The sequence below is a fragment of the Clarias gariepinus genome, chromosome 12 (assembly GCF_024256425.1).
Source record: "Clarias gariepinus isolate MV-2021 ecotype Netherlands chromosome 12, CGAR_prim_01v2, whole genome shotgun sequence".
Lineage (NCBI taxonomy): Eukaryota > Metazoa > Chordata > Actinopteri > Siluriformes > Clariidae > Clarias > Clarias gariepinus.
In genome coordinates, this window is record NC_071111.1 from 24,258,693 (window position 1) to 24,283,318 (window position 24,626).

Sequence of the window (24,626 nt, forward strand, 5' to 3'; positions counted from 1 at the left end):
GAATTCTGGCAAATGAAGTAAAAAACACAAAAAGAATGAAAAACAGACAGTCCTTGGCCGCGAGGCGCCCTCTAGCGGTTTCCACTGACCAGGACACAATGTGATGCACTTCTTACAGTAGTTTAAAAAATAAAGACGAAAATTAAAAATGAAAACTAGCTGTAAGGTCACTTTTGGAACACAACATCGAGTGGAAACATTTGTGTTTAATATTTCCCGAAAGAGCAAATTTAATGTAAGTAAAAATAAATATTACTATTAATATTAGAAATACATTTGCAAAGTAATGATATTTAGTATAAAAGTGCGCCCTCTGCAGGACGTGTAGCCACACATACAGTAGATTTTAAAGCTTACATGACCTGGATATTACTGCATTGAAAATATAATCTGTATATTAGAAATGTTTAATTGCCAACAGTTAACTGTCAAGCAAATATATTAATTTAAAAATAGTTTATTGTTTGGCATTAGGAAATGTACAGATATATTTGACTATTTTAAGATATACAGTGCTGTGAAAAAGTATTTGTCCCCTTATTGATTCATTTATTTTTTGCATATTTGTCACATTTAAATGGTTGAGATTATTAAATACATTTTAATATTACACAAAGATAACCCAAAGTAAATTCACAATACAGTTTTTAATAATGATTTTATTTATTATGGGAAAACCTCTCCAAATATTCCTGGCCCTATATGAAAAAGTAATTGCCCCCTTGATAAATTGTGAACTGTGATTTTTGGAAAGCTGAGTTAAATTTCTCTTGCCACACCCAGGCCTGATTACTGCCAGACCTGTTAAATCAAGAAATCATGTAAATAGAACCTGTCTGACAAAGTGAAGCATGCTAAGGGTGGCACAACCAATTATTAGGTTTGAGGGGAATTACTTTTAGGGCCAGACTTTCTTATATCCAGCTTTCATACCACCTCCTGGGTGTCCATCCAAGAGCAGCACATGATTCATTGTGTTTTTTTTTTTATGAAGAGTAGTAGAGTAGAACTCTCAATATGAGGATCTTGAGATATGAGGATATTGTAGAAGGAACTTAAAAATTCCTACTACATACTTTTATTCTGTTTTTATTGCACTATAGTCACATCCTTTTTTTATTGCATCCTCTCTTTTATTAGTATTTGCTGGTTATATACTTGCTGGTGCACCTTATGTACAGTTTAATTCCCAGTTTCATGTATTTTTATATTCATATTGTTTGACAGCATTTTTACCTCTTTAATGCACCTTAAATTGTAATAATATAATAATAATTGTAACGTATAATATGTATAATATAATATTATAATTATAATATTGTATAATATGTGAACTGTAACAATACAATTTCCCCTGGGGATTAATGAAGCATCTATCTATCTATCTATTTATTAGGGGTGTGACGAGACACTTTTCCCACAAGCCGAGACGAGACATGAGACCGGGGTTACGAGAACGAGACGAGACTTTTAGCCATTTTTCTTAAAGAAATCCTCAATGTTTAAATATATAGCAAAAATAGCCTTTTATTTAACTGAAAAACACAAAATGCAAAAGATGCATGTCCATTTTAAAATTAACTTTATGAAATAAAACTTCTATTTTGATGAATGATATGCAGTAATAACATGTAAACACTAACACAATTATTGCACAATAAAATGAAATAGTATAAATTAAAATAAATAATAAACAACACAAATATCCCTTTACGTGCAATTAACCATAATTAGTGTAACTATTGTTACGTCCTCGGATGTATATTGTTCTTTGTATACATTTTTGTGTTCATATCAGGTTTTACTTTAATTGCATTGCATGCTTTACACTGTGCGCAGTCTCTCCCTCTGTCCTGCTTTCTCTCTCTCCTTCTGGCAGAGCTTGATTGGGACCAGCTGCAGAAGATTGCGTGAAACAGTTAGTGTTAGAGAGCTTCTGTTGGGAGCGCGTGGTGAAGCTCCGTCGTGCGTCCTTTGTCTCCTGCCCCAAACAACTTGAATGTAATTGTACTGTGTTGTGACTAACGTTGAAACTCGGTGTGAGTAAGTTGTACCACGGAGCTCTCGCTCTAACGCGGCTGTGTGTAATATTCGTTTTCCTTAACTCGTAGTTAAGTTTTTTACTAGAGATTCGTTGACTGTTTTGATTATTCGTTATTTTTAATAATATTTAGTTAATATTGAAGCAAGTAGGTTGGAGATTGCCATTTTTCTTTGTGTACAAACTTTTCTCCTGGGTTTGGGCTAGTTAAGGAGTCAGGTAAGGCTGCCTGTATTTATTTTGAGAGTTTTATTTTTAATAGGCAATTTAGCTTTGAAATCCTTAGTTTTCCTTTTGGTTGATTTTTGGCCTTTGATCCCCTTCCGAAGAGAAAAGCTTCTTTCATTCAGTCTGTAACAATAAAACGTGTTTTATATAACTTGAAAAATTATCTCCGTGGTCATTGTGAGCTGGGACAGGAGAAAAGGGTTGTTCTTTAAAATTTTATTTCTTTACTTATCTTGTTACCGGCCTCCCAACCTAGACTGGGAGGTTGTAAGAATATCAAAGTAGTGCTGTCCTAAAACTCAGAGTGCAAAACAATAAACAAAATTTTCTTAAGCATGGAAAAAGAGCTAAGACCTAGGTAATGAGGTAATGACCTATACAGAACAGCCTAAGATATGGTCATGTTCTTTTTTAAGAATATAATCATGTCTACAGATTTTCCACCACAGAAAATGGTCTCATATCAGCTGCAATGAAAACGCAGATGTCTCTTGTTATTGCCGTGGCTCTTGCATTGTATGGTGGAAGTTTAGCTGCAAAGGCATTTATGGTTGTTTGCCCTTTCATGCGAACTGAATTGCTTTCCGTTTTCTTCACAGACGCAGCTTTTAGTAACAAGCTGTGGTTGTTTTCTAAATGCTTTTGCATAGTGCTTGTGTGAGCAGAGGTGTACAGTATTAATTTCTTACAGTGTTTGCAAATTGTCTTTGTCTTGTCTGTCACTTTTCCGCCATTTCTCATTTCCACAAGGAATCCAAAATGTTGCCACACCAACGATTTAAATGTCGCTGGCGCATCTTCTATCCTTACTTCTCCCTCACACTCCATCTTGCCAATAACGCAAGGATATCGCTACGTTCTCGCGATTCCAGACACATCTCGCGAGACAAATTTTATCTCGCGAGATCTCGTACCACGAGATCTTGTCACACTCCTACTATCTATCTATCTATCTAATTTCAAAGTTCAGGCCTGGTGTCCAGGCTGATGACTAAATTCTGTAAAACATAAAAAATTCTTTAGGTCAAAGATGTGAAAATGATTGTGTGGAAGTTTAACTTCAGATTTGTTTTTGTGTTTTTCAGGAGTGTAATCCACTGAGATCAGACTCACCAGGACTTACCTGTTAGTTTGTGTATACTTTGCTAATATTTAAAGATGGAGACCCCTGATCTGGACACTGATAACGTGTCCCCACCCTCTAAAAAACGGTAACCTACTATATCTAGGCATTTCAGTCATTAAATATTTATATCCAAATTACTGAGTACATATGAAATAAGTCTATAAAAGTGTAAACTGTAAAGTGTTTTACTATTATTGACAAAATAATACTCACCATGAAATTTTTTTTGTTTATTGCAAGTAAAATTTATCTTTTAATAAATTAACAAGATCAAATAATGTTGTGCAGTAAACTCCAGGGAGAGAGATCAGAATCAGCAGCACCCAGCTGTGTCTCCATGAAGAGAAATGGGTCTATTGATCGTCCTATTCATTTTAAAACTGGAGTCTCCTCACCTCTACACAGGTAACGTCTCCTTACTGTTAATGTCACTGCTGAATTCACAGTTAAAGGGAAATTCATCTAGATAAACAGGATGAAAAACTAAATACTAAAACACAATATCTGTTATCTTTAATAAACCCACTATTAAGTGTCCAAATATATATATTTTTTCCCTCAGCTTTTTATTAAAAATGTGTTTGTGGTAACTTTAAAATAAATACCACTTGATTGCGCATGCTTTTTTGTTACGTAGTGTAACGGGTTCGACCCTATGTGCACGGGCGGCACCATGAAGCACGGACATGAGGCGAGGTCTAACGGAAAAAAGGGTAATTTATTTAGGAAAAATGGGGAAGCAAAGGGGTAAAGGAGGGAGGACGGAAAGAAAGGGAAGGAAGTCTTGTGAACATGCAGTTCCGGGGGCAGTGCCACGCTGGCATGCGGGCACACAGCTGGCGACAGGTGGCGGAGTGGCAGAACAGAGCATGCAGAGGCAGTGCTCTTGCACGCTCCCTCGTGACGGCGTTTCTCCCGTCAGCTGGGCGGCTTTCCCGGCTGGGATCGGGGGCCTTAACGCAGTCCTCCTCGTGGCCTTTCCTCTTGGCGGCGAGGCTGCGAAGGCGAGCTTGGTGCGGGAGTGAAGGTGCCGCGTCAAATATCCAAACCAGGGAGCAAAACAAACTTCAGGAGGGAACAAGGCCAAAATAACAAACATAACAGTTCTAACTAAGTTTTAAAGAAAGCTGGTTAACCTCACAAAAGAAAATACCAAATAAACAACAAAAGTCTTACCTAGCTCCCTTACTAACTTAACACATGAGAAAAGATGATAAAAAAGTAAATGGCATCCTCCTTAGCAGATAACCTGCACTCCACCTGCTTAAAGGGTACACTCAGAAAAGAATCAGACAAGTCAATAACCTCCTGAAAACTTTTCGATTGAGATCTTGTAACGACACAAGCTGGAAAAGCTAGTGGAAACGTTACAGAGAGATCTGGTATCTCAGAAATTACCGGCTTGCTTACGACAATTGGACAGGGAAAAACTGCACCACCAGCAAGATCATTTCCCAATATGATACTGACATTCTCAACGGGCAACTTCTTACAAACACCCATCTGCACTTTGCCTGAAACTAGGTCCGACTTCAAGTTAAAAGTGTGCAAAGGAATACTAATACATCCCATTTTGATACCACGCACTAGCGCGTTGGCACCAGCATACGATGCATCACAAAACGGTAACACATCCTCTAATACGAAAGATTGTGCCGATCCAGTGTCCCTTAAAATCTGAACACACCTAACTGTAGAGTCTCCTACAAGTGACACATAACCTGTCAGCATAAAAGGACCTCATTCAACTGATCTTTAGGTAAATATGATAGATGCAACTCTATATTACCCAAGATACTAGAATTGTTAAGACGTCCACCAGGCAATTGAGGTTCTTCCAACAACATTTCTTCAGCAACAACAGGAACATTGTTTACCGTAACACACGGTTTACACTTGTGAACAGACTTCACAGAGGTAGTCACATCCCTTATCACATACGGTTTCAGCATATTAATGTGGCACACTCTTGTCTTACGTCTGCGCTCAGGGGTAGCTATGACATAGTCTGTCTCACTAAGTTTCTGCTCAACTGTATAAGGTCCAGAAAACTTTGCTTGCAGCGGTGAGCCCGGAACGGGAAGAAAAACAAGAACAGATTCACCCGCCTGAAAACTGCGTTGAACTGCCTTTCTATCATAACGTTCTTTCATTTCACACTGTGATACTGCAAGATGAGACTTAGCCAGGCTACACGCTTTGTGTAAGCGTTCACGAAAAGAACTCATATAATTAAGAACAGACATAGGGGCGCTCTCTTTACCCGTTAATTGCTCCTTCAACAACTTCAGAGGTCCACGAACTGTATGTGCAAACACAAGTTCCGCAGGACTGAACCCTAAAGATTCTTGAACGGACCCTCTCCGTAGCGTCCGGTGAGCGTGGATCAAGCGGCAAGGGTTTCCTACACATAGGAGTCAACAAAAGTGTTCACATGGGCTTTGATGACGTGCGTTTGTCCGGCTGCGCGTTTATACGACATTTAAAAAAACGTTGCATGCAGCTTTTTCTTGGTGTTCAAATCCCAACGAACGCAAGGAAAAACGTTCATTTTATGCTTCGGAGGACCGGATATATCCCATGATCCTACATGCTATACATAGGGAAATGTGGAAAAAAAGCATTGCACCAGCTGCAGCAGACAATCAAAAGTGGAAACTGACATCCGACAGTAATTGAAGATCTTGCGCAGAAATTTTTTGCGTTCCTTTATAAACCGCAAAAAAACTTCTTTTAATCCGACGTTGTGCAGTCAGAAGGTGATCAGTGATTTTTTTTCTCTCCCTACAAATTTTTAAAACAAGAAGATTAATGTCTAATATAGCAAAATGGTCCATATTAAAAAAAGAAGGCACCTCAAATAAAACGACAATCGACACTGCCCCCACAGGTTAACACACAAACTACAATTTGGGCTGCAGGCTGGCGTTAGACAGAGACAAACGAACGCCAGTGTAGAAGTCAATCGAGAGCCACTACAAAACGCAACATAAATGTCTAGGATGTTCAGAGCGCATTCGTTTATTAAAAATTTTAACGCCCGTGTGAACAAGGCCTTATGCTCCACCGCATCACGTACTCCCTGGACAAAACTCCGCGCCTTGCAAGTCCGAGATCCTATTAACGTTAATTATCGCCAGCCGGCCCGAATAGGCAGCTTCGTCCCTTTGCCTATTTAGGAAGCCTACAAAGTGAGCGAGGAGCGATAGTATATTTGGGCGCACGCCCATCACAGGCACACGTCGTGACAGTAGTTACTAGGGCTGGGCGATATGGCTGAAAACTGTATCACGATATCAGTGTTTCATATCGATCGATATTGATAATTTTTGATATTTTTATGACCCATTTAAAATAAGGACCAGGAGAAAAATATATTACATTTAAACATTTTTATTTTAAACTTAACCTTCCTCTGATCATAGTCCCCTCAGTTATTAAGACAGAAATGTCAATAACCATGGAAAACTCAAATAATTAAAATGTAAAAATAAGTCTAAAGTCACAATGAACACTTAACAATTATCTCTCAACATTTACGGTGCAAAATGAAAGATAATGTAAGAAATGCTTAATAAAGTGTAATAAAATAAGTGCATTTTCTGCTTTTGAAGAGGAATCCGGCAGACCAGCATGAGACAACAACATGGCGCAACCAAACGTGATACACTAACGTCAATCATGTAACAGTATCACTCCCTACGTTGCTAGGTTACCAGAGAGCGAGTGCCTTTGTTAATGCAATTGTCACGGGCAACCAGAAGCGGACCAGAAGACTAGCAGTTAGCCCTTGAAGCGTGGACGGTAAATCCAAACGCGGAAATAGCGCGAACAGGCAGGATAACCACGCGAATCATTGTAAGAACTCTCACGCCGAGAGCAAGAGTTTACACAATTATACCCGCTTTTGCGGGAGAGGGGTTGATTTTACGGCAGCTGTTTACGGGAGTGTAGTCCAGTGCAGGCAATGCTTTGTGGGTAATGCCGTCCAATGTGCGTGAACGAGGAAATGTGAGAATTGGAGCCAAAATCACATAAGATCCGGCGAAGCGTCGGAAACGGCATGGGCAGACTTATTGCCTTAGCAATGTGAAGCGCCATCTTGTCTCCTTTTATACTTCCTGAATCGCGAGCGTACTACTTCAGGGTCCTAGTGCCGGTCGCGGAGCGAGGGCGCATGACAGCAACCAAACTAGCTTTGCGACCTCTGTTTTCTTCCGACAAAGAATAAAAATTATCGAACATTTTATCGAACACATTTTTTATTGATATTGATCACGTGTCTATCACGATACATATCGTTATCGTTTTATCGCCCAGCCCTAGTAGTTACATTGTTTTTAAGTATGGCGTCCAAAAACGTTTGTACTTGCTGTATGTTCTGTCATTGTAGATTAGATCTTCACTTAGTATAATTTAGATGCTGACAGAACACTAACACAAAATAATCTTCTAGAGTTACATCAATATTCACCAGGAAATCTTGCTGTATGTAGTAGTAGGAGTTACTCAAACTAAAAAGGAATTATTCTTGGAAGATGGGGAAACACTGAATGAATAAGGGATTAACACCCTTAACTGAATATATATCATAAGTAATTCAGTTATCTACAGAAAATGTTTGCCCAAGACTCAGTGATGTGCCTGGGTGGGGGGGGCGAAGTCTGGTTCATTTGGTCCCAATGCCCACCTGGCTTAGCTGTAAATACCATAGTAATGTCCTATTTTCATATTTTGGCCATGAATTGTTCGAAACATTAATTTGTTTTGACCAACAGTTTGTGGACACCTTGAACATTTTTTTTTTTTTTTAGTTTTTTCTTAAAAATGTGTTTGTGGTATCTTTAAAATAAATGCCACTTGATTGGTCAGGCTGTTTTGTAATGTAGGTAAATTATATCGTTTCTAAGTTTGGCTTAATTGTCCAAAACCATTTTGCTCACTGTATGTTCTGTCATCGGAGGTTAGATCACCATTAAGCATAATTTAGATACTGACAGGACATAGACGCTGTTTTAATATTAACAATAAACAGTGTATATAAATAACTAAAGGACTGTCTGTAATGTTGTGCAGTAAACTCCAGGGAGAGAGATCAGGATCAGCAGCACCCAGCTGTGTCTCCATGAAGAGTGATCGGTCTATTGATCGTCCTATTAATTTTAAAGCTGGAGTCTTCTCACCTCTACACAGGTAACGTCTCTTCACTGTTATCACTGCTGAAGTCACAGTTAAAGGGAAATTCATTTAGATAAACAGGACGGCAAACTAAATACTAAAACATATCTGTTATCTTTAATGAAGCCACTATTAAGTGTCCAAATATTTTTTGTCCTAATTGTCACGAACGTTGTGTAAAGGCAGGTGTTGATCGCCGTGGGCAGTGAGAGCAGGCACAGAGGCAGAGGGGTGTGTAATCAGAAAAAAAGAGTCTTTAATGAACATTAAACACAAAGTATAAATAAAGACACAAACAAAGGAACAAACAGACTTAAACAATACTTAACTCTGTGCTAACAGGGGCTCTCTGGCAAGACACAGACTGGAGGACAAACACACATCCTGTGGCGAGACACAGGCAGGAGGAGGACAAACACATAACAGGACACACAAACTATGTGTGGAGCTGAGACTAGAGGGAGACACGTAGAGACTAGAGGGAGACACGTAGAGACTAGAGGGAGACACGTAGAGACTAGAGGGAGACACGTAGAGACTAGAGGGAGACACGTAGAGACTAGAAACGAGAGACCAAGAGAGAGACGGGACGAGGGCTAAAGACATAGCAGTCCGCTAGGCATGGCTTTTAGCTAAACATGTCTTCAGCCCCAACATGCACTAAGCTACACTTACCTAATAGCTTAACACACACTAGGGAATGGGGCACAGAAACACAGACAGAGGATACCCAGTGGCTAGGCGAGGCGGCACTAACAAGCTAGTCGGTACTCCAAAGCTAGGAGGGGCGGCACTCTAAAACTAGGCGCACTGGGACACTAGGGGGATAGGAAACACAGGACAGCTAGAGACACAAAGGGGCTATGGCTAGAAGCATGCTAGTTAGCTCAGCATAGATTTTAGCTAAACAGGCTCCTAGCCAAACACACACCTAACTACTTACCTGGCTCTAGCTAAACACATAAGAACACAGAAAGGACAAGGACCACCATACTCACATACCTTTAGGACAGGACTGAATCAGCTCCACAGACACACAAAACATACACAGAAACATTGCCAATAAGAGAGCCCAAGTCAACACAACTTAAATCAAAATACAAACTAAACAAAGAACAAAACAGAACAAAATGCCCACACACATGACAGTGGTAAAACCTAAAATGCTCGACCCAGTTTCCCAGTCTAAACAGCTATTTATAGATGGATTGATGGCTACCTCGGTTCAGGTGTGCACTCGCATCACCTGACCGAGGTGCCTGCTGGGAAACTAAGTCAGCCAACAAAAACTACAAAATGAAACACAGTAGTCCAGTGGTGGACCCTTACACTAATTAGATTGTGTTTTTTTTATGCATTTGTGGTATCTTAAAATAAATGCCATGAGGTTTGAAAGGCTGTTTTGTAATGTAGGTAAATTATTATGTTTCTAAGTGTGGTGTAATTGTACCATTACATTCTGCTCTCTGTATGGTCCGTCATCACAGGTTATGTCACCGCTTAGCATAATGTAGAAATGAAAAGGACACAAAGCCAAAGAATCTTCTAGATTTACGTCAATATTCAACAAGAAAATCTTGCTATATTTATGTAGTAGGAGTTACTCTAACTATAAAGAGTTAATCTTGGAGGATGGTTACAGAGTACGCCACCCTAAATGGGGAAACACTGAATGAAAAAAGGATTAAGACCCTTAACTAAATATTTATAATAAGTAATCCAATGATCTAGAGGAAATGGTTTCCCAATACTCAGTGATGTGCATGGGGAAGTCTGGTCCATTAGGTCCAAATGCACAGATGACGTACTGTATTAAAGATTGTTAAAGAAAAAGTTAATACTTGCTATGATAGAAAAGTGTCAGACACACAATACATCACAGCCTGCAGATTGATTTGTCTCTTAAAAAAAAAAAAAAACACCAATGCCCACTTGGCTAAGCTCAGACACCATGTCAGTGTCATATTTTCATATTTTTGCCATGCATTGTTCAAAACTTAAATACACTTTATGGCCGTCAGTTTATGACACCTCACTATCACACTCATATGTGCTTTTGATCATCTCATTACTGAGTTACTGCCACTTTGCAGTTTAAAATGATCTCCCCGCTTCTTTGAGAGTTTTTCACTAGAGTTTGTTGTGTAGCTGTGAGATTAATACCCTTAACTAAATATATACAGTATATAATAAGTAATCCAATGATCTACAGGAAAAAGTTGCTCAAGACTCAGTGATGTGCATGGGGAGGAACGTCTGGTCCACCTAGTCCAAATGCACAGATGACATAATATTTTTATTAATTGCTAAAAAGTTGCTATGGTTTCAGAACACACAATACTTGACAGCTTCTTTTATCCCCCTGTAAAGTAACAACTCCAATACCCACCTGGCTTAGCTGTACTGTATATACAGTCTTAATGTCCTATTTATATATTTGTCCATAAATTGTTTAAAACTTAAATACACTTTATGTCCAACAGTTTATGACACCTCACTATTACACTCATATGTGCTTTTGATCATCTCATTCCTAAGTAAGTGCCACTTTGCAGTTTAAAATGATCTATGAGAGTTTTTCACTAGAGTTTGGTGTGTAGCTGTGAGGATTTGTGCTCATTTATCTACAAGAGCATTAGTGAGGTCAGGCACTCATACTGGGTGAGGAGGCATGCATGATATATGATACTTGGTTGGTGTAAACCAAGACAGTGCTCCTTTTTCAAGTCAAACTTTATTAAAAATCTTTGCTCGTATTGCGCAAATGCACAGATGACATACTGCATTAAATATTGTTAAAGAAAAAGTTAATACTTGCTATGATAAAAAAAAATGTCAGACACACAATACATCACAGCCTGCAGATTGATTTGTTAATTAAAAAAAAAAACCACTACCACCACCAATGCCCACCTGGTTAGCTTAGAAGTTCTTTCACTCCAACCGCCAACTTCCCTCCTTGGTGTTTTCATGAAGTTCACTTTGTGCACAGGGGCATTTTCATGCTGAAACAGGTTTTGGCTTCTTGGTTCTGGTGAAGGGGAATTGCAGTGTTGCATGTTAGGGTACAATTTCCATATTGTGTATTTATTAATAACATATAAAAGGTATAATTTACCTAAAGTTTTTAATATGAAAGGAAAGCTAATAGGCATCACTTAGCATTAAATTGTTATAATTTATTCACTATATTAACAATTATGTCCTTATTACATTAAGAAGATATTTAAAACAGTAAAGAGTGTATATAAATAACTGAAGGACTGTCTGTAATGTTGTGCAGTAAACTCCAGGGAGAGAGATCAGAATCAGCAGCACCCAGCTGTGTCTCCATGAAGAGTGATCGGTCTATTGATCGTCCTATTAATTTTAAACCTGGAGTCTTCTCACCTCTACACAGGTAATGTCTCCTCACTGTTAGGCCTTGTTCACACGGGCGTTAAAATCGAGCGTTTGTCTGGCGTTCGTAGCGTCCGGTGAGCGTGGATCAAGCGCCGAGTCTTTTTTACACATAGGAGTCAATAAGAGTGTTCACAGGGGCTTTGGTAACGTGAGTTTGTCCGGCTGTGCGTTTATACGGTGTCAAAAAAAAAACGTTGCATTCAGCTTTTTCTTGTCGTTCAAATCCCAACGAACGCAAGAAAAATGCTTCTAGTGCGTTTTCTCCGCGTTCATTTACGTTTCGGAGGACCGGATGTATCCCATGATCCTAAATGCTATACATAGGGAAATGCGGGAAAAAAAAGCAAAATAAAATACTTAAAAATTTTTCGCATTTTTTCATAAACCACAAAAAACTTCCTTTAATCTGACGTTGTGCAGTCAGAGGGTAAACCCAGTAGCGGCGGCGATTTTTTCTCTCCCTATGTCGCCATATTAATATTTAATAATTTTTTATATATTATATAAAAATATAATAATTTAATTAGAATTTTTAAAACAATAAGATTAATGTCTAATATAGCAAAATGGTCCATATTAAAAAGAGGCACCTCAAATAAAACGACAAGGGCTTTCATATCCAGTTCCCGACACACTGCCCCCACAGGTTAACACACAAACTACAATTTGGGCTGCAGGCTGGCGTTAGACAGAGACAAACGACCGCCAGTGTAGAAGTCAATCGAGAGCCACTACAAAACGCAACATAAACGTCTAGGACGTTCAGAGCGCGTTCGTTTATCCAAAAATTAAACGCTCGTGTGAACAAGGCCTTAATGCCACTGCTGAAGTCACAGTTAAAAGGAAAATTCATCTAGATAAACAGGATGGCAAACTAAATATTAAAACAACATATCTGTTCCCTAGTAAAAAAAAAAAGTATACTAAGTATATTAAATCCTAGCATGCCAAAGCATACTTAAATGTACTTGCAGCCAGACTAATAACTTGTATACTTGAAGTTTGCTATTTTGGAACAACTAATTTTGTACTAAGTGTATTTAAGTTGTAATTAAATTGTACAAAAGTACAAATTTTAAGTGTATTAAGTATACTTTTGTGTGCTAAAGTGGAACAACTTTAAGTATACTTAGTACACGTATATGCCTTTGTGTGTACTAACGTACATACCTGACAGTAATTAATACAATTTAAGTATATATTTAATATATTAAATACATTACAGCTATTTTTACTGTGTTACAAATACATGATTAATGTACTATAAGTATATATTTTTATTACAGCAGTAGCATGCTGTTATACTTCTGGACAATTACAAATACAAAAAAGTACACTTTGTGGTTAATACAAATATATATAAATATTAATAAAATAAATGTTTGCCCAAGACTCAGTGATGAGCATGGGGGGGGGGGGGGGGGGTCTGGTCCATTTGGTCCAAATGCACAGATGACGTGTGTATTAAGAATTGCTAAACAACTTGCTTCGATTAAAAAAGTGTCAGAACACACAAAGCATCACAGCTTGTTTTGTCTTAAAAAAAAACCATAAAACACCAATGCCGACCTGGCTTAGCTGTATTTACAATAGTAATGTCCTATTTTCATATTTTCCTATTTTGGCCATAAATTGTTCGAAACATTAATTTGTTTTGGCCAACAGTTTGTGGACACCTTGAACATTGAACAAGGAACAAGTTTTTTCTTAAAAATGTGTTTGTGGTATCTTTAAAATAAATGCCACTTGATTGGTCAGGCTGTTTTGTAATGAAGGTAAATTATATTGTTTCTAAGTTTGGCTTAATTGTCCAAAACCATTTTGCTCACTGTATGTTCTGTCATCGCAGGTTAGATCACCATTAAGCATAATTTAGATGCTGACAGGACATAGACGCCGTTTTAATATTAACAATAAAGAGTGTATATAAATAACTGAAGGACTGTCTGTAATGTTGTGCAGTAAACTCCAGGGAGAGAGATCAGGATCAGCAGCACCCAGCTGTGTCTCCATGAAGAGTGATCGGTCTATTGATCGTCCTATTAATTTTAAACCTGGAGTCTTCTCACCTCTACACAGGTAATGTCTCCTCACTGTTAGGCCTTGTTCACACGGGCGTTAAAATCGAGCGTTTGTCTGGCGTTCGTAGCGTCCGGTGAGCGTGGATCAAGCGCCGAGTCTTTTTTACACATAGGAGTCAATAAGAGTGTTCACAGGGGCTTTGGTAACGTGAGTTTGTCCGGCTGTGCGTTTATACGGTGTCAAAAAAAAAACGTTGCATTCAGCTTTTTCTTGCCGTTCAAATCCCAACGAACGCAAGAAAAATGCTTCTAGTGCGTTTTCTCCGCGTTCATTTACGTTTCGGAGGACCGGATGTATCCCATGATCCTAAATGCTATACATAGGGAAATGCGGGGAAAAAAAGCAAAATAAAATACTTAAAAATTTTTCGCATTTTTTCATAAACCACAAAAAACTTCCTTTAATCTGACGTTGTGCAGTCAGAGGGTGAACCCAGTAGCGGCGGCGATTTTTTCTCTCCCTATGTCGCCATATTAATATTTAATAATTTTTTATATATTATATAAAAATATAATAATTTAATTAGAATTTTTAAAACAATAAGATTAATGTCTAATATAGCAAAATGGTCCATATTAAAAAGAGGCACCTCAAATAAAACGACAAGGGCTTTCATATCCAGTTCCCGACACACTGCCCCCACAGGTTAACACACAAACTACAATTTGGGCTGCAGGCTGGCGTTAGACAGAGACAAACGACCGCCAGTGTAGAAGTCAATCGAGAGCCACTACAAAACGCAACATAAACGTCTAGGACGTTCAGAGCGCGTTCGTTTATCCAAAAATTAAACGCTCGTGTGAACAAGGCCTTAATGCCACTGCTGAAGTCACAGTTAAAAGGAAAATTCATCTAGATAAACAGGATGGCAAACTAAATATTAAAACAACATATCTGTTCCCTAGTAAAAAAAAAAAGTATACTAAGTATATTAAATCCTAGCATGCCAAAGCATACTTAAATGTACCTGCAGCCAGACTAATAACTTGTATACTTGAAGTTTGCTATTTTGGAACAACTAATTTTGTACTAAGTGTATTTAAGTTGTAATTAAATTGTACAAAAGTACAAATTTTAAGTGTATTAAGTATACTTTTGTGTGCTAAAGTGGAACAACTTTAAGTATACTTAGTACACGTATATGCCTTTGTGTGTACTAACGTACATACCTGACAGTAATTAATACAATTTAAGTATATATTTAATATATTAAATACATTACAGCTATTTTTACTGTGTTACAAATACATGATTAATGTACTATAAGTATATATTTTTATTACAGCAGTAGCATGCTGTTATACTTCTGGACAATTACAAATAGAAAAAAAGTACACTTTGTGGTTAATACAAATATATATAAATATTAATAAAATAAATGTTTGCCCAAGACTCAGTGATGAGCATGGGGGGGGGGGTTTGGTCCATTTGGTCCAAATGCACAGATGACGTGTGTATTAAGAATTGCTAAACAACTTGCTTCGATTAAAAAAGTGTCAGAACACACAAAGCATCACAGCTTGTTTTGTCTTAAAAAAAAAAAAAAAAACACCAATGCCGACCTGGCTTAGCTGTATTTACAATAGTAATGTCCTATTTTCCTATTTTCATATTTTGGCCATGAATTGTTCGAAACATTAATTTGTTTTGGCCAACAGTTTGTGGACACCTTGAACATTGAACAAGGAACAAGTTTTTTCTTAAAAATGTGTTTGTGGTATCTTTAAAATAAATGCCACTTGATTGGTCAGGCTGTTTTGTAATGAAGGTAAATTATATTGTTTCTAAGTTTGGCTTAATTGTCCAAAACCATTTTGCTCACTGTATGTTCTGTCATCGCAGGTTAGATCACCATTAAGCATAATTTAGATGCTGACAGGACATAGACGCCGTTTTAATATTAACAATAAAGAGTGTATATAAATAACTAAAGAGCTGTCTGTAATGTTGTGCAGTAAACTCCAGGGAGAGAGATCAGGATCAGCAGCACCCAGCTGTGTCTCCACGAAGAGTGATCGGTCTATTGATCGTCCTATTAATTTTAAAGCTGGGGACTCCTCACCTCTACACAGGTAATGTCTCCATACTGTTAATGTCACTGCTGAAGTCACAGTTAAAGGGAAATTCATCTAGATAAACAGGACGGAAAACTAAATACTAAAACACCATATCTGTTATCTTTAATGAACCCACCCGCCAGGTTATGTCACCGCTTAGCATAATGTAGAAATTAAAAGGACACAAAGCCAAAAGGATCTTCTAGATTTACGTCGATATTCAACAAGAAAATCTTGCTATATTTATGTAGTAGGAGTTACTCTAACTATAAAGAGTTAATCTGGGAGGATGGTTACAGAGTACGCCACCCTAAATGGGGAAACACCGAATGAACAAAGGATTAAGACCCTTAACTAAATATATATCATAAGTAATCCAATGATCTAGAGGAAATGGTTTCCCAAGACTCAGTGATGTGCATGGGGAAGTCTGGTCCATCAAGTCCAAATGCACAGATGACGTACTGTATTAAAGATTGTTAAAGAAAAAGTTAATACTTGCTATGATAGAAAAGTGTCAGACACACAATACATCACAGCCTGCAGATTGATTTGTCTCTTAAAAAAAAAAAAAAAACACCAATGCCCACTTGGCTTAGCTCAGACACCATGTCAGTGTCATATTTTCATATTTTTGCCATGCATTGTTCAAAACTTAAATACACTTTATGGCCGTCAGTTTATGACACCTCACTATCACACTCATATGTGCTTTTGATCATCTCATTACTGAGTTACTGCCACTTTGCAGTTTAAAATGATCTCCCCGCTTCTTTGAGAGTTTTTCACTAGAGTTTTTTGTGTAGCTGTGAGATTAATACCCTTAACTAAATATATACAGTATATAATAAGTAATCCAATGATCTACAGGAAAAAGTTGCCCAAGACTCAGTGATGTGCATTGAGAGGAACGTCTGGTCCACCTAGTCCAAATGCACAGATGACATAATATTTTTATTAATTGCTAAAAAGTTGCTATGGTTTCAGAACACACAATACTTGACAGCTTCTTTTATCCCCCTGTAAAGTAACAACTCCAATACCCACCTGGCTTAGCTGTACTGTATATACAGTCTTAATGTCCTATTTATATATTTGTCCATAAATTGTTTAAAACTTAAATACACTTTATGTCCAACAGTTTATGACACCTCACTATTACACTCATATGTGCTTTTGATCATCTCATTCCTAAGTAAGTGCCACTTTGCAGTTTAAAATGATCTATGAGAGTTTTTCACTAGAGTTTGGTGTGTAGCTGTGAGGATTTGTGCTCATTTATCTACAAGAGCATTAGTGAGGTCAGGCACTCATACTGGGTGAGGAGGCATGCATGATATATGATACTTGGTTGGTGTAAACCAAGACAGTGCTCCTTTTTCAAGTCAAACTTTATTAAAAATCTTTGCTCGTATTGCGCAAATGCACAGATGACATACTGCATTAAATATTGTTAAAGAAAAAGTTAATACTTGCTATGATAAAAAAAAATGTCAGACACACAATACATCACAGCCTGCAGATTGATTTGTTAATTAAAAAAAAAAAAACACTACCACCACCAATGCCCACCTGGTTAGCTTAGAAGTTCTTTCACTCCAACCGCCAACTTCCCTCCTTGGTGTTTTCATGAAGTTCACTTTGTGCACAGGGGCATTTTCATGCTGAAACAGGTTTTGGCTTCTTGGTTCTGGTGAAGGGGAATTGCAGTGTTGCATGTTAGGGTACAATTTCCATATTGTGTATTTATTAATAACATATAAAAGGTATAATTTACCTAAAGTTTTTAATATGAAAGGAAAGCTAATAGGCATCACTTAGCATTAAATTGTTATAATTTATTCACTATATTAACAATTATGTCCTTATTACATTAAGAAGATATTTAAAACAGTAAAGAGTGTATATAAATAACTGAAGGACTGTCTGTAATGTTGTGCAGTAAACTCCAGGGAGAGAGATCAGAATCAGCAGCACCCAGCTGTGTCTCCATGAAGAGTGATCGGTCTATTGATCGTCCTATTAATTTTAAACCTGGAGTCTTCTCACCTCTACACAGGTAATGTCTCCTCACTGTTAGGCCTTGTTCACACGGGCGTTAAAATCGAGCGTTTGTCTGGCGTTCGTAGCGTCCGGTGAGCGTGGATCAAGCGCCGAGTCTTTTTTACACATAGGAGTCAATAAGAGTGTTCACAGGGGCTTTGGTAACGTGAGTTTGTCCGGCTGTGCGTTTATACGGTGTCAAAAAAAAAACGTTGCATTCAGCTTTTTCTTGCCGTTCAAATCCCAACGAACGCAAGAAAAATGCTTCTAGTGCGTTTTCTCCGCGTTCATTTACGTTTCGGAGGACCGGATGTATCCCATGATCCTAAATGCTATACATAGGGAAATGCGGGGAAAAAAAGCAAAATAAAATACTTAAAAATTTTTCGCATTTTTTCATAAACCACAAAAAACTTCCTTTAATCTGACGTTGTGCAGTCAGAGGGTGAACCCAGTAGCGGCGGCGATTTTTTCTCTCCCTATGTCGCCATATTAATATTTAATAATTTTTTATATATTATATAAAAATATAATAATTTAATTAGAATTTTTAAAACAATAAGATTAATGTCTAATATAGCAAAATGATCCATATTAAAAAGAGGCACCTCAAATAAAACGACAAGGGCTTTCATATCCAGTTCCCGACACACTGCCCCCACAGGTTAACACACAAACTACAATTTGGGCTGCAGGCTGGCGTTAGACAGAGACAAACGACCGCCAGTGTAGAAGTCAATCGAGAGCCACTACAAAACGCAACATAAACGTCTAGGACGTTCAGAGCGCGTTCGTTTATCCAAAAATTAAACGCTCGTGTGAACAAGGCCTTAATGCCACTGCTGAAGTCACAGTTAAAAGGAAAATTCATCTAGATAAACAGGATGGCAAACTAAATATTAAAACAACATATCTGTTCCCTAGTAAAAAAAAAAAGTATACTAAGTATATTAAATCCTAGCATGCCAAAGCATACTTAAATGTACTTGCAGCCAGACTAATAACTAGTATACTTAAAGTTTGCTATTTTGGAACAACTAATTTTGTACTAAGTGTATTTAAGTTGTAATTAAATTGTACAAAAGTACAAATTTTAAGTGTATTAAGTATACTTTTGTGTGCTAAAGTGGAACAACTTTAAGTATACTTAGTACACGTATATGCCTTTGTGTGTACTAACGTACATACCTGACAGTAATTAATACAATTTAAGTATATATTTAATATATTAAATACATTACAGCTATTTTTACTGTGTTACAAATACATGATTAATGTACTATAAGTATATATTTTTATTACAGCAGTAGCATGCTGTTATACTTCTGGACAATTACAAATACAAAAAAAGTACACTTTGTGGTTAATACAAATATATATAAATATTAATAAAATAAATGTTTGCCCAAGACTCAGTGATGAGCATGGGGGGGGGGGGGGGGGGGGGGGTCTGGTCCATTTGGTCCAAATGCACAGATGACGTGTGTATTAAGAATTGCTAAACAACTTGCTTCGATTAAAAAAGTGTCAGAACACACAAAGCATCACAGCTTGTTTTGTCTTAAAAAAAAAAACAAAAAAAAAACACCAATGCCGACCTGGCTTAGCTGTATTTACAATAGTAATGTCCTATTTTCCTATTTTCATATTTTGGCCATGAATTGTTCGAAACATTAATTTGTTTTGGCCAACAGTTTGTGGACACCTTGAACATTGAACAAGGAACAAGTTTTTTCTTAAAAATGTGTTTGTGGTATCTTTAAAATAAATGCCACTTGATTGGTCAGGCTGTTTTGTAATGAAGGTAAATTATATTGTTTCTAAGTTTGGCTTAATTGTCTAAAACCATTTTGCTCACTGTATGTTCTGTCATCGCAGGTTAGATCACCATTAAGCATAATTTAGATGCTGACAGGACATAGACGCCGTTTTAATATTAACAATAAAGAGTGTATATAAATAACTAAAGAGCTGTCTGTAATGTTGTGCAGTAAACTCCAGGGAGAGAGATCAGGATCAGCAGCACCCAGCTGTGTCTCCATGAAGAGTGATCGGTCTATTGATCGTCCTATTAATTTTAAAGCTGGGGACTCCTCACCTCTACACAGGTAATGTCTCCTCACTGTTAATGTCACTGCTGAAGTCACAGTTAAAGGGAAATTCATCTAGATAAACAGGACGGAAAACTAAATACTAAAACACCATATCTGTTATCTTTAATGAACCCACCCGCCAGGTTATGTCACCGCTTAGCATAATGTAGAAATTAAAAGGACACAAAGCCAAAAGGATCTTCTAGATTTACGTCGATATTCAACAAGATAATCTGGCTATAATTATGTAGTAGGAGTTACTCTAACTATAAAGAGTTAATCTGGGAGGATGGTTACAGAGTACGCCACCCTAAATGGGGAAACACTGAATGAACAAAGAATTAAGACCCTTAACTAAATATATATCATAAGTAATCCAATGATCTAGAGGAAATGGTTTCCCAAGACTCAGTGATGTGCATGGGGAAGTCTGGTCCATCAAGTCCAAATGCACAGATGACGTACTGTATTAAAGATTGTTAAAGAAAAAGTTAATACTTGCTATGATAGAAAAGTGTCAGACACACAATAAATCACAGCCTGCAGATTGATTTGTCTCTTAAAAAACACCAATGCCCACTTGGCTTAGCTCAGACACCATGTCAGTGTCCTGTTTTCATATTTTTGCCATGCATTGTTCAAAACTTAAATACACTTTATGGCCGTCAGTTTATGACACCTCACTATCACACTCATATGTGCTTTTAATCATCTCATTCCTGAGTTACTGCCACTTTGCAGTTTAAAATGATCTCCACTCTTCTATGAGAGTTTTTCACTAGAGTTTGGTGTGTAGCTGTAATTTGTAGATAAATGGATTTGTGACCATTTATCTACAAGAGCATTAGTGAGGTCAGGCACTCATACTGGGTGAGGAGGCATGGGTGCAGTCAGTGTTTTAGTTCATCACAAAGGTGTTCAATGGGTTTGCGGAACTAGACAGTCAAGTTATTTCACTCCAACCTCCAACTCCCCTCCTTGGTGTTTTCATGAAGTTCATTTTGTACACAGGGGCATTGTCATGCTGAAACAGGTTTTGACCTCTTGGTTCTGGTGAAGGGGAATTGAAAAGTTGCATGTTACAATTTCCATATTGTGTATTTATTGATAACATATTAAAGGAATAATTTTTACTAAAGTTTTTAACATAAAAGGAAAGCCAATAGGCACCCCTTAGCATTGAATTGTTATAATTTATTCATTATATTAACAGTTATGTCCTTATTACATTAAGAAGGTACTTAAAACAGTAAAGAGTGTATATAAATAACTAAAGGCCTGTCTGTAATGTTGTGCAGTAAACTCCAGGGAGAGAGATCAGGATCAGCAGCACCCAGCTGTGTCTCCATGAAGAGTGATCGGTCTATTGATCGTCCTATTAATTTTAAACCTGGAGTCTTCTCACCTCTACACAGGTAATGTCTCCTCACTGTTAATGTCACTGCTGAAGTCACAGTTAAGGGAAATTCATCTAGATAAACAGGACGAAACTAAATACTAAACACCATATCTGTTATCTTTAATGAAGACACTATTAAGTGTACAAATATTTTTTGTCTTAATTAGATAGTTTTTTTTAAGCATTTGTGGTATCTTAAAATAAATACCACAAGGTTTGACAGGCTGTTTTGTGATGTAGATCAATTATTATGTTCCTAAGTGTGGCTTAAATGTCCAAAAAACGTTTTTGCTTGCTGTATGTTCTGTGAGGAAATATATTGCCTTCTATCACCAAGTCAAAAGAGTCTTCTAGAGTTACATCTGTATTTAACCAGGAAATTCCGCTATATGTAGTAATAGGAGTTACTCTAAATAAAAACTATTAATCTGGAAAGAACATTTTCGAGTCCACCACACTGAATAGAGAAACATTAAATGAACAAAGTTTAGTTCTCAACTAATTAATTCAATTATCTATAGGAAAAATCTCTTCACTCAATTATGACAATAATTAGGTACATAAACCAACATCCACATTAAAGGATTTCTATAAAACCAGTCACAGCTGAGCGTGTACACCCACTACTTCACTCTCTCTCTCTCTCACACACTCACACACACAAAATCCCACTTTAAATCAAAAGAAAACAGTAGAGATAAATTAATATACTAAGGTGAGTCAAAAAAAAATTCGTACTCTGGATGTAGAATTTATTTTAATTAACTTTTAGAAAAGACAAATGCATAATTTTTTCCCCATTATTTCCTTGCTTTTTAATACATTTTGTCAATCTGTCATGCATTCCTTCATAAAAAATGTTTTAGGCTGAGCTGCGAGCCACGAATGCACTGCTGTCTTCAGTCCTTTATCAGAAGTAAATTTTTGTCCTTGCAGGACAGCTTCAGGGGACCAAACAGGTGAAAGTCTGATAGAGCAAGATCAGGGCTATAGGGAGGATGCGAGTGTGGACAGGGTGGACAAAAGTGTGTGGACATGCATCGTTATGAAAGATTACAACGTCCTTGGATAGCCGTAGTCTCTGTTTAATCTGAAGTTTAAGCTTCAGCTCCTCAGTAAGTGTCTCACTGTAATGAGCACTGTTGATTGTAGAACCTTTTTCCTGATAACATTTAAATACTGGCCCTTGAAAATCCTAGAAAACTGTAAGTATAAATTTTCCAGCTGATGGTTGAGTTTTTAACTTTTTCTTGGTCGGACATTGAGGATACTTCTGGTCCATACTCTGTTTAGTCTCAGGCTTATAGTGATGAATCCATGTCTCATCACCTGTAGTGATTCTCTTTAAGAAACTTTTACTTTCCTTAGAATATCGGCCAAAATTTTTAAACATTTCAATACCCATCTCACATAAATCACGAATCACTGCATGCTTATTTTCGTGCAAGTCCCAAGTGAGGCTTCCATTTTTGCTCACACAGCAGTTACACATGAACTGATGTACAGTAGACGCCACTTAGAACAGCCTCGCCCAGCTGAACACCACTCAGTTCCCAGATGAATGACGTAAGTCCCGTCTTCACCTATTTCCTGGGAGGCGTTTTAACTGTAAACATGCCCATTTACACATAAATCAACATGTGACATGTTACTGACAGTTTTTAAGTAAACAGAGATGGGAATCAGTGTCGCCAGTCCTAGTGTTTACAAAGTATGAGCGAGGATCGTGACTAACAGTATTATATATAGAAAATGCAGCTCTGCCATTAAGATTATAACACATATGATTATAAGATTATTTTTTAAATTTTTTTTTTACCAGGCAATATAATCTAAACTGTATAAATATACTCTAAACTGTATATATAATATACAGAGATGTTACAGTAAGAGGAGTTTTATTTAGCCAAGTCAAAAGACCAAGAATATAACTCGATGTTTTATTTAATGATAAACGCTGTAAAAATGTTACAAAATGAAAAACTGAATTGAAAGAAATGACTGGATATGTGCTGTAAAAAAGTCAGTAAAAACGGAATCCTATAAAAAGTATGTAGACTATTAAATATAGATTGTATTAGTAACAGCGTAGAGACTCGAATCCTGATTTAAAACCAGTTACTCTAAAACTACACCACAGACTGGATGACTTTTTCATTGGGTTCATTAAAGACAGATTAGAGAAATACCAAGACTTCCTTGTGGACTTATTTTTATTTTTCATTTAAAAATGGTACGTGTGTGTGTGTGTGTGTGTGTGTGTGTGTGTGTGTGTGTGTGTGTGTGTGTGTATACAGTATAACCCCCAACCTACATGAAGAATACAACATTTACAATATAGAAGAGGGTATAACGCATGTCTGTTCTTAATGTGTGTAAAGTGAAGATTTTTTTGTTGCAGTGCTTGTATGTGTGCATGCTATATGTGTGTAGGTGTGTGTGTGTGCGTGTGTGATTTTGTACTTTAGGGTCCTAGGGTTGCCTTCTTAATCTGTAGTATCTGTATATCTGTATAAAAGCCAAGTTGGAAAATCATGTTTGAGAAAATGACATTCTGTATCTGCAGTCAGGTAACGAACTAAACATGTTTAAGCTTGGAAACAACATCGTGGAGCTCTACGGCCTTTATTGATAAATCTCAGGGAGTTTTTTCTTCCCCTGCGTCTTGTTCATTAGATACAATCTGATCATTTTGTTTCATACATATTTTCTCAAACATTTCACACTCATTTCCCTAATTTTCTTTTAAATCGTTAAAGCTGCTTTGCGAGAGAGAGAGAGATCTCCTCTATGACATGAATAGTCTACAATATAAAAACGTGTGCATTATGTGATATAATGAATCATATAGTTAGAACAGTGTCTGTAACATGCTGTGACATACGCGCAATATACGAATTAAAGTGTACTGGCATTGTCAAGACACAAACCGGCGATCACCTGCTTTGAATGCAGCTCCCTTAACCAGTTTACCACC

General features: G+C 37.2%; 1 pseudogene; it reads left to right on the forward strand.

Moving 5' to 3' along the window:
• LOC128533837 (NACHT, LRR and PYD domains-containing protein 12-like) overlaps nucleotides 1-24,626 on the forward strand; it is a 76,921-nt pseudogene that overhangs the window by 6,501 nt on the left and 45,794 nt on the right.